The following is a 7,308-nucleotide window of genomic DNA, read 5'->3' as shown; positions in this document are numbered from 1 at the left end:
TATATATATATATATATATATATATATATATATATATATATATATATATATATATATATATATATATATATATATATCAAAAATAAAAAAAATGCCTCTTTGGTCAAAAAAGGTTCCCGACCCCTGGTCTAGCCTTTTTATTCTTTCCGTTGATGAGAGGCTTGGTCACTGCAGAGTGTGCTTTCAGTCTGACTTCTATTAAATGAACCGAGACAGATTCTTACTCTGCTCAGCACTGAACTGGCAAGCAATTCCAGCTGCAGTGTTGAACCGATTCCCCATTGAGAGTCTCCACATTATTCTCTCTTCTCCTGCATTTGTCTTACGTGGATGACCAGCCTTTTTGGGGGACTTGAATGAATTAGTGTCATTGTAAACCTGCAATATTCGAGAAATCACAGCTTTGGAATGACTATCTTCTCTTGCAATGGCTGAAAAGGTCATCCCTTTGGCTTTCATCTGGACAACCTCCTGTCGTAGTATATATATATATATATATACACACACATACATACACGTATAAAACTTCAAAACAGGTCTTTTCATATTATTCATATTCATATTTGTAAATACAGTGTATATACAGTGCCTTTCATTTTTTTCACATTTTGTTATGTTGTTGCCTTATGTTAAACTGCTTTAAATTACTTTTTTTCCACATCAATCTATACTCCATCACACATACATACACGTATAAAACTTCAAAACAGGTCTTTTCATATTATTCATATTCATATTTGTAAATACAGTGTATATACAGTGCCTTTCATTTTTTTCACATTTTGTTATGTTGTTGCCTTATGTTAAACTGCTTTAAATTACTTTTTTTCCACATCAATCTACACTCCATACACCATAATGGTAAAGCAAAAAAATGTTTTTTAACATCTTTGTAAATGTATTAAAAATAAAAAACTTAAATGATTCCATTGCATAAGTACTCATTATCTGGGACAGTTGAAATTTAGCTCAGGAACATTCATATTGCTTGTAGATGTCACTACACTTCAAGTGAAGTTAACCTGTGGCAAATCCAATTGAATGGGTATAATTTGGAAAGGCACACATGTCTTAATTGAAGGTCTAACAGCTGATAATGCATATCAGAGCAAAAACCAAGCCCTGAGGTAAAAATAACTGACTGTAGAGCTCAGAAACAGGTTTGCATCAAGCCACACGTCTGGGGAAGAGTTCAGAAAAAAATTCTGCTTCATTGACGGGTCACAGAAGCATGTAGTCTCTGTTATCCTTAATCACAGCTTTGGAATGACTATCTTCTCTTGCAATGGCTGAAAAGGTCATCCCTTTGGCTTTCATCTGGACAACCTCCTGTCGTAGGGTTTCAGTCACCTTAGAGCGGCCCGCCATCTTTCAATCTCAGTGAAGTTAGAGGAATGCTGCCAGTTAAATAGGGTTTGTCATATAAGTGCCAGATTAACACCAATAACTTGGAGGTATCTGTAGGCGTTCTCTAATTTAAAGTTATTTTTCAAATTTCTCATTTAAGCTTTTTTATAGTCTGCTTCAGAATACAATTAATTTATGAAATATGCTTAAAAAACTGGCCTTCTACTCATGTTAGGATAACTTCAAATAGAACTAAGCAGTGACTCTGCTTCATTGACGGGTCACAGAAGCATGTAGTCTCTGTTATCCTTAATGGAATAAGTTAGAAACAACCAGGACTCTTCCTAGAGCTGGCCTCCTGGCCAAACTGAGCAATTGATGGAGAAGGGCTTTGGTTATAGTGGTAAACAAGAAGCTGATGGCCATTCTAGTTGAGCTACATGATCATATATGCAGATGGGAGAAACCTACAGAAGGACAAACATCACTGCAACACTCCACCGATCTGTGCTTTATGGTGGTGTGGCAAGACTCAATCCTCTCCTCAGTGTAGACACATGAAAACACACTTGGAATTAACAAAGAAGCACCTAAAGGACCCTCAGACTCTGAGAAACAAGATTCTCTGATCTGATGAACCTCAATTCCAAGCATCATGTTTGAAGGAAACCAGGCACTGCTCATCACCTGCAGAGTACCATCCCAAAAGTAAAGTGTGCTGGTAGCAGCCTCATGCTGTGGGGCTGTTTTTTAGCGGCAGGGACTCAGGGACTCATCAGAGTAGAAGAAAAGCTCAATGCATCAAAATATAGAGATAGCCTTTATGAAAACCCAGTCCAGAGCATTCAGAACCTCAGACTGGGCAGAAGTTTCCTCTTTCAACAGGACAATGACCCTAAGCACACAGCAAGAGTGGCTTATAGACAACTGTGTGAATGTCCTTGAGTGGCCCAGCCAGAGCCTGGGATTGAACCCAATCAAATATTTCTGGAGAAACCTGAAAATCTGCGTCTGCCCCCATCCAACCTGACAAAGCTTGAGAGGTGAAGAGGTGAGGTGAAGAATGGCAGATAATTGCAAAATGCTGATGAGAAAAGCTTGTCGCATCAAACAAAAAAGACTTGAGACCGTAAAGGTGCTTCAGCTAAATATTTAGTTGTACTTATGCAATGTACTTATTTCAGTTTTATTTTTTATATATAAATTTACGAAGTTGTGACAATTCTGTTTTTGCTTTGTCAGTATGGTGTATGGAGTGTAGATTGATGTAGGAAAAAAGGCAGCAACATAACAAAACGTGAAAAAATGAATATATATATAAGAAAAATATTTTTCGGATGTAAGCATCAAGACAATGCCCTACCGTATTGCAACACATCAAAGCAGTCAATACATCACAGTCAAGAATAACTTGAAGAGGTCGCCAACGTTTTCTAAACTGTGGACTAGCTTTGAATCTTACTGCTGATTTGAATGGCACTGCTTCCCGTTTTAAATGTCACTTGATGGCCTTTCATTTTTAACCAGAAATGTGCACGCTGCTTAGTGATGTTCATTGAGGTTTTCCGTGTCTTTTTTCCGTATCATTTGAAAAGGTGAGAAGAAAAAACATAAACAATCAGTTGTGGGACTACAGTATATTCTGTCATAAATCTCATACATACCATTCATTCCTGAACTTTCTACCATCCGTTACTGGAAATTACATTACTGGTTGATATGTCCTGATGTCAATAAGTTTCAAAAAGTTTACACACGCTTTTGGTCCATGAACTAGATCTCGCTCTGAACTCACGCTGTCTATGGAAGTTTGGCCAGGACCGTTTCTACAATCAAATCACTGAGGCTGCTCTCACATTTTTTTTTGTACCATCCATTGCTATGGTTATCACTGTGTCAGTCACTGCTCACTGCTTTCGAGAGTGAATCCAGTATAAATATGTGGATGTTATTCCTGAAACTTTGCAATGTGTATGTGTCCAAAAGAAGTTTCATACAAAATCTGAATAGATTATTGCATAGAAAGTGTGCAAAGCATGCTCCCTTTATTATACTAAAAAGCGCCACTCAGCTTAGTTCATTGCAATCTCACAAAGCTTCGTTATAGTCAATAAAGCTCTCTAAACTGTACACTAAATATCTTATTTACATTACGTCTGCACTGCACTGCAATCTGGTCATCTCACTTTGTTTTCACTGGGTCCAAACTAGGTAATTTCTTGAGTGAGATCTTTATCCAGTCTTAAGACCACTCTCTTTTTTTAAAAAAAGGCTGCTCAAGGAAAGAGAGGGGGAGTCATAGAAAAGTAATATCCCGCACAGATCTCACTGCTTACTTCACTTCCCCTCAGTGTGCTTGAAGTTCATCAGGCCTCAGCAGTGTCGCAGCAGGTGTAATTTATGAGGTGTTAAGAACGTTAGACTGTAACTGAAAAATATACTGTAAACTCTAGTTCCCCCAACACACCTCTAACCCCAAAGCGTGAAGCCCTATAATAAAGGTATAGGGCCTCTTACTCCTTGAGAGTCCGCCAAAGAAAATGCATATTACATTTGGCTCTGCTTTCTTTTCTGCAACACCAAATTGAGAATTTCAAAGAAAAAAAGAAACAGAAGCATAGCTGTTCAGAAGCATGTTATGTTTTAAAAAACTGATGTGCCCACCAGACTTTTCTAACTTGTTTAACCAGCAAGTTCTTTGGTCAACCAGCTTTGTGGGTAAGGGTTCGCCCACCTGCCAGACTATTAACACCAAACCAGCATAAACCAACATGGTAATTCATTCTGGTCTACCCAGTGTTTTATTCAGTTCTGGAAACTTAACAGCTACCCGTTAACTTTGCATTTGTATGCTACCCTGTCTTTCTAAATGTACTCCTTGGTATCTACAGTGATTTTTCATGTTAACCAAAACTTGGTTTGGTTATACACTAAAAAAACTGGGGCATGTAGCATGAACCAGCAGTTATGAGCAGTCAATAATCCTATAGGTGTAGACTGGTGTACACTAAAGACATACTCAGTATCGATATATAATTACACATTTTGTGTTAAGAACACAAACGTTTTGGCTCCTAACAGGGTTTAAAAGTTTAGAAATGTAATGTGTTTGAAAGTTCACCAAGACTGCATTTAACTAATTAAAAATACAATAATATTGTAAAACAGTATTACAATTTAAAACAAATGCTGTCTATTATAATATATTTTAAAATGTATTTTATTCCTTTGATGGCAACATGCTGATTTGGTGCTCAAGAAACATTTCTGATTATAATATAATGTTGAAAACAGCTGTGCTGTGTTTTTGTGGAAACTGTGGCACTGTGATTTTTTTGTTCTCTGAATCCTTTAATGAGTAGAAAGTTCAAAAGAACATTTATTTGAAATAGAAATCATTTGTTACATGATAAATGCTTTTACTGTCATTTTTGTTCAATTTAATGCTTCCTTTCTGAATAACTATAAATGTGTTTAAAAAGAAAAAAATAAGAGTTAGTATTCATTTGAGTACACGTTCAAGTAGAGAAACAAGCTAATTGATAAAGACAAAGAACAAATAAATGTGTTTAAATATATTTTTCTTCAACATCATATAAATCGATATGTATAAAGGCTACTCTTTTTCCACTATTCAGCAGAGACACATATTTGTTCATCTGAGAACATGTGTGCTCCTTCTCACACACTGATGAGCAAACTGAAAGTTCACAGTAGGTTTGGAGGTGCTCTCTCCAGCTGGTATTTTCTAGTCTGCTGCTTTTTTCTAAAGCCCTCGGACTAGGGCCTGGATTACATGCAATTATGCTTCATACAGCAGCTGCCTGTGGGACAGTAGAGAGAAAGAGGAAAACTGCTTTCATTCCTGACACAGCTAAGCTTCAGTAGAGGACAATCTAGCTGCTGACAGGTGTAGAAAACACCTCCTAATCCAAAAGATACCATAATTGTTTTTAAGCTTGAGACCTCAGGGCAGGACATCTGTCATACTGGGATAACCTGCATGAATACAAAGCAAAGTTTGCAAGTCTACACTCAAAGTGTGTTGAATTCCATTTGGAGGTATTAGAAACTCTCATCGCTGGGAAGGCGCACTTTTTCAGCCAGACATACAGTAGGCTGGAATTCTGAGAATGTGTGTCTCCTATTTCCTTCTTAAGAATGGCTAGACTAGATGCCATTTATACCAAGGCTTTCGAACACCACATCACCCCTCCCAATAAAATTCACAAGAGTAAACAGTATTTTTCCCGAAGCTTCTGGGCCATCGAATTTGACCCTATTTGGTAGCTCAGTTGAGCCAAGGAATTCTCACGGAAGCGGCCAGCGCTATATGTTACTCAGTGACATGCTACATCATTCTGTGTCATTCTGAACCAGAAAGACAATTCGAGTTCTATGTGCTGAAGGAAAAAAGGAAAGTATCTGCTTTCTAATGGCATAATTCAACTTACACTCCAATATGTTTACTTAAATGCTGGCAGTCATAAAAAAACTGTTCCTCAAAAATAAAAATCTGAATCATGTATTAGTTTATTTTATTTTACAAACTTTTAAAAGTTAGGGTAGATATGATTTTTAATGTTTTTAAAAGAAGTATCTTATGCTCACCAGGGCTGCATTTATTTAATAATAATAATAATAATAATATTGTGAAGCATTATTACAATTTAAAATAACTCTATTCTATTTTTATACATTATATTACATTACATTACATTATATTATATTTGTATTCACAGAAAGCAGAGACCATATTGTATTTCTCATATGTATTTTTTAAATCATATGATGGCAAAGTTGAATTTTTAGCTTTTCTTATATGTAAATATGTTGATAAAAATATTTCTTATTATTACTAAATCAAAAATGGTTGTTCGGTTTAATCGTTTTTTTTTTCCTTTGATGAGCATTTTGTACTTTTTTTTATTTGATGAATATAAAGTTGAAAAGAACAGCTTTTATTTGAAATAGAAATTGTATGTAACACTATAAATGTCTTTACTGTAACTTAACAATTTAATGCATCCTTGCTGAATAAAAGTACTGATCACAAAATTTTGAAAGATAGTGTACATTAAAAATGTAGACATAAATATCAAGTAAACAAGTAAAAAATGCATTATACTATAAATGCGTTAAATTATTATTATTGTTATTATTAAATATTCATTGTAATACTATTTATTTATATTATAAATAAATAACTATATAAATAGATATAAATAAATAAAAATAACTATCCAAAACAGATTTGGACAATGACTTCAAGATAAAAGGAATGAATTTTGTTTTTTCAAAAACAGCAAAACCCAAAACAGTCAAACGTTGCCTATTCCAACTTACTCTGATGGAGTGTGTAACAAATATTCAGGTACTGTACAAGACAGAGAGGGAAGGCCACAGAACCTACCAGTGTGCTGTTGTGCTTTATCTCTGGTTAATGATTTCCCCAGGCCTAGGTTTGCTGGAACTGTAGTCCGCCGTCCTGCGAGAAATCAAAAGAGGCTTGTTCAGAGGGGGGTTCAGAAGTAGAATATGGAAAACAAACAGGCAAGGCCACACAGCACAAAGGCTAACAAAGAAAAGAAACCACCCTAGGCTTCTCATCTTCCTCCCCACAAACTCCTTCCTTCATTGGAGATTTTCCTTTAGTCTTGATGGAAAGCTAATCTCCCACATCCCTATACCAATCCTGAAGTGAATAGGCTGTTTACAGAAAAAAACAGATAACTGCCTACTAAGCACCACTGCACCCTTTTCTAAAAACACTGTGTTCTCCTTTTTAAGGGGTGGTACATCTTCTGCTTCTGTCATCTTGTTGAATTCCATCGGCTGCAACAGGTATTAACATGTACATTCCTGAAATGTCTCAAATCAATGCATGATTGTCATCACAAAATTATAAGGCAATAGTAACGACCCGAACCTAAAGGAACTGCTCTCAAAAACACACAATCC

The 7,308-nt window shown here is 35.9% G+C and overlaps 1 protein-coding gene across 1 annotated transcript in view; it reads right to left on the bottom strand.

Moving 5' to 3' along the window:
- Positions 1–7,092, bottom strand: part of LOC107556562 (thyroid hormone receptor alpha-like) — a 93,329-nt gene extending 86,237 nt beyond the window's left edge. The window contains exon 1 of the mRNA XM_016239701.1: positions 6,761–7,092. The gene's annotated coding sequence lies outside the window, so the exon portion shown is untranslated. The remainder of the gene's footprint in view (positions 1–6,760) is intronic.
- Positions 7,093–7,308: the final 216 nt, after the last annotated feature.

This window comes from Sinocyclocheilus grahami, unplaced genomic scaffold (assembly GCF_001515645.1).
Source record: "Sinocyclocheilus grahami isolate Dianchi unplaced genomic scaffold, SAMN03320097.WGS_v1.1 scaffold573.1, whole genome shotgun sequence".
Lineage (NCBI taxonomy): Eukaryota > Metazoa > Chordata > Actinopteri > Cypriniformes > Cyprinidae > Sinocyclocheilus > Sinocyclocheilus grahami.
This window is presented reverse-complemented; position numbering and strand designations above follow the sequence as displayed.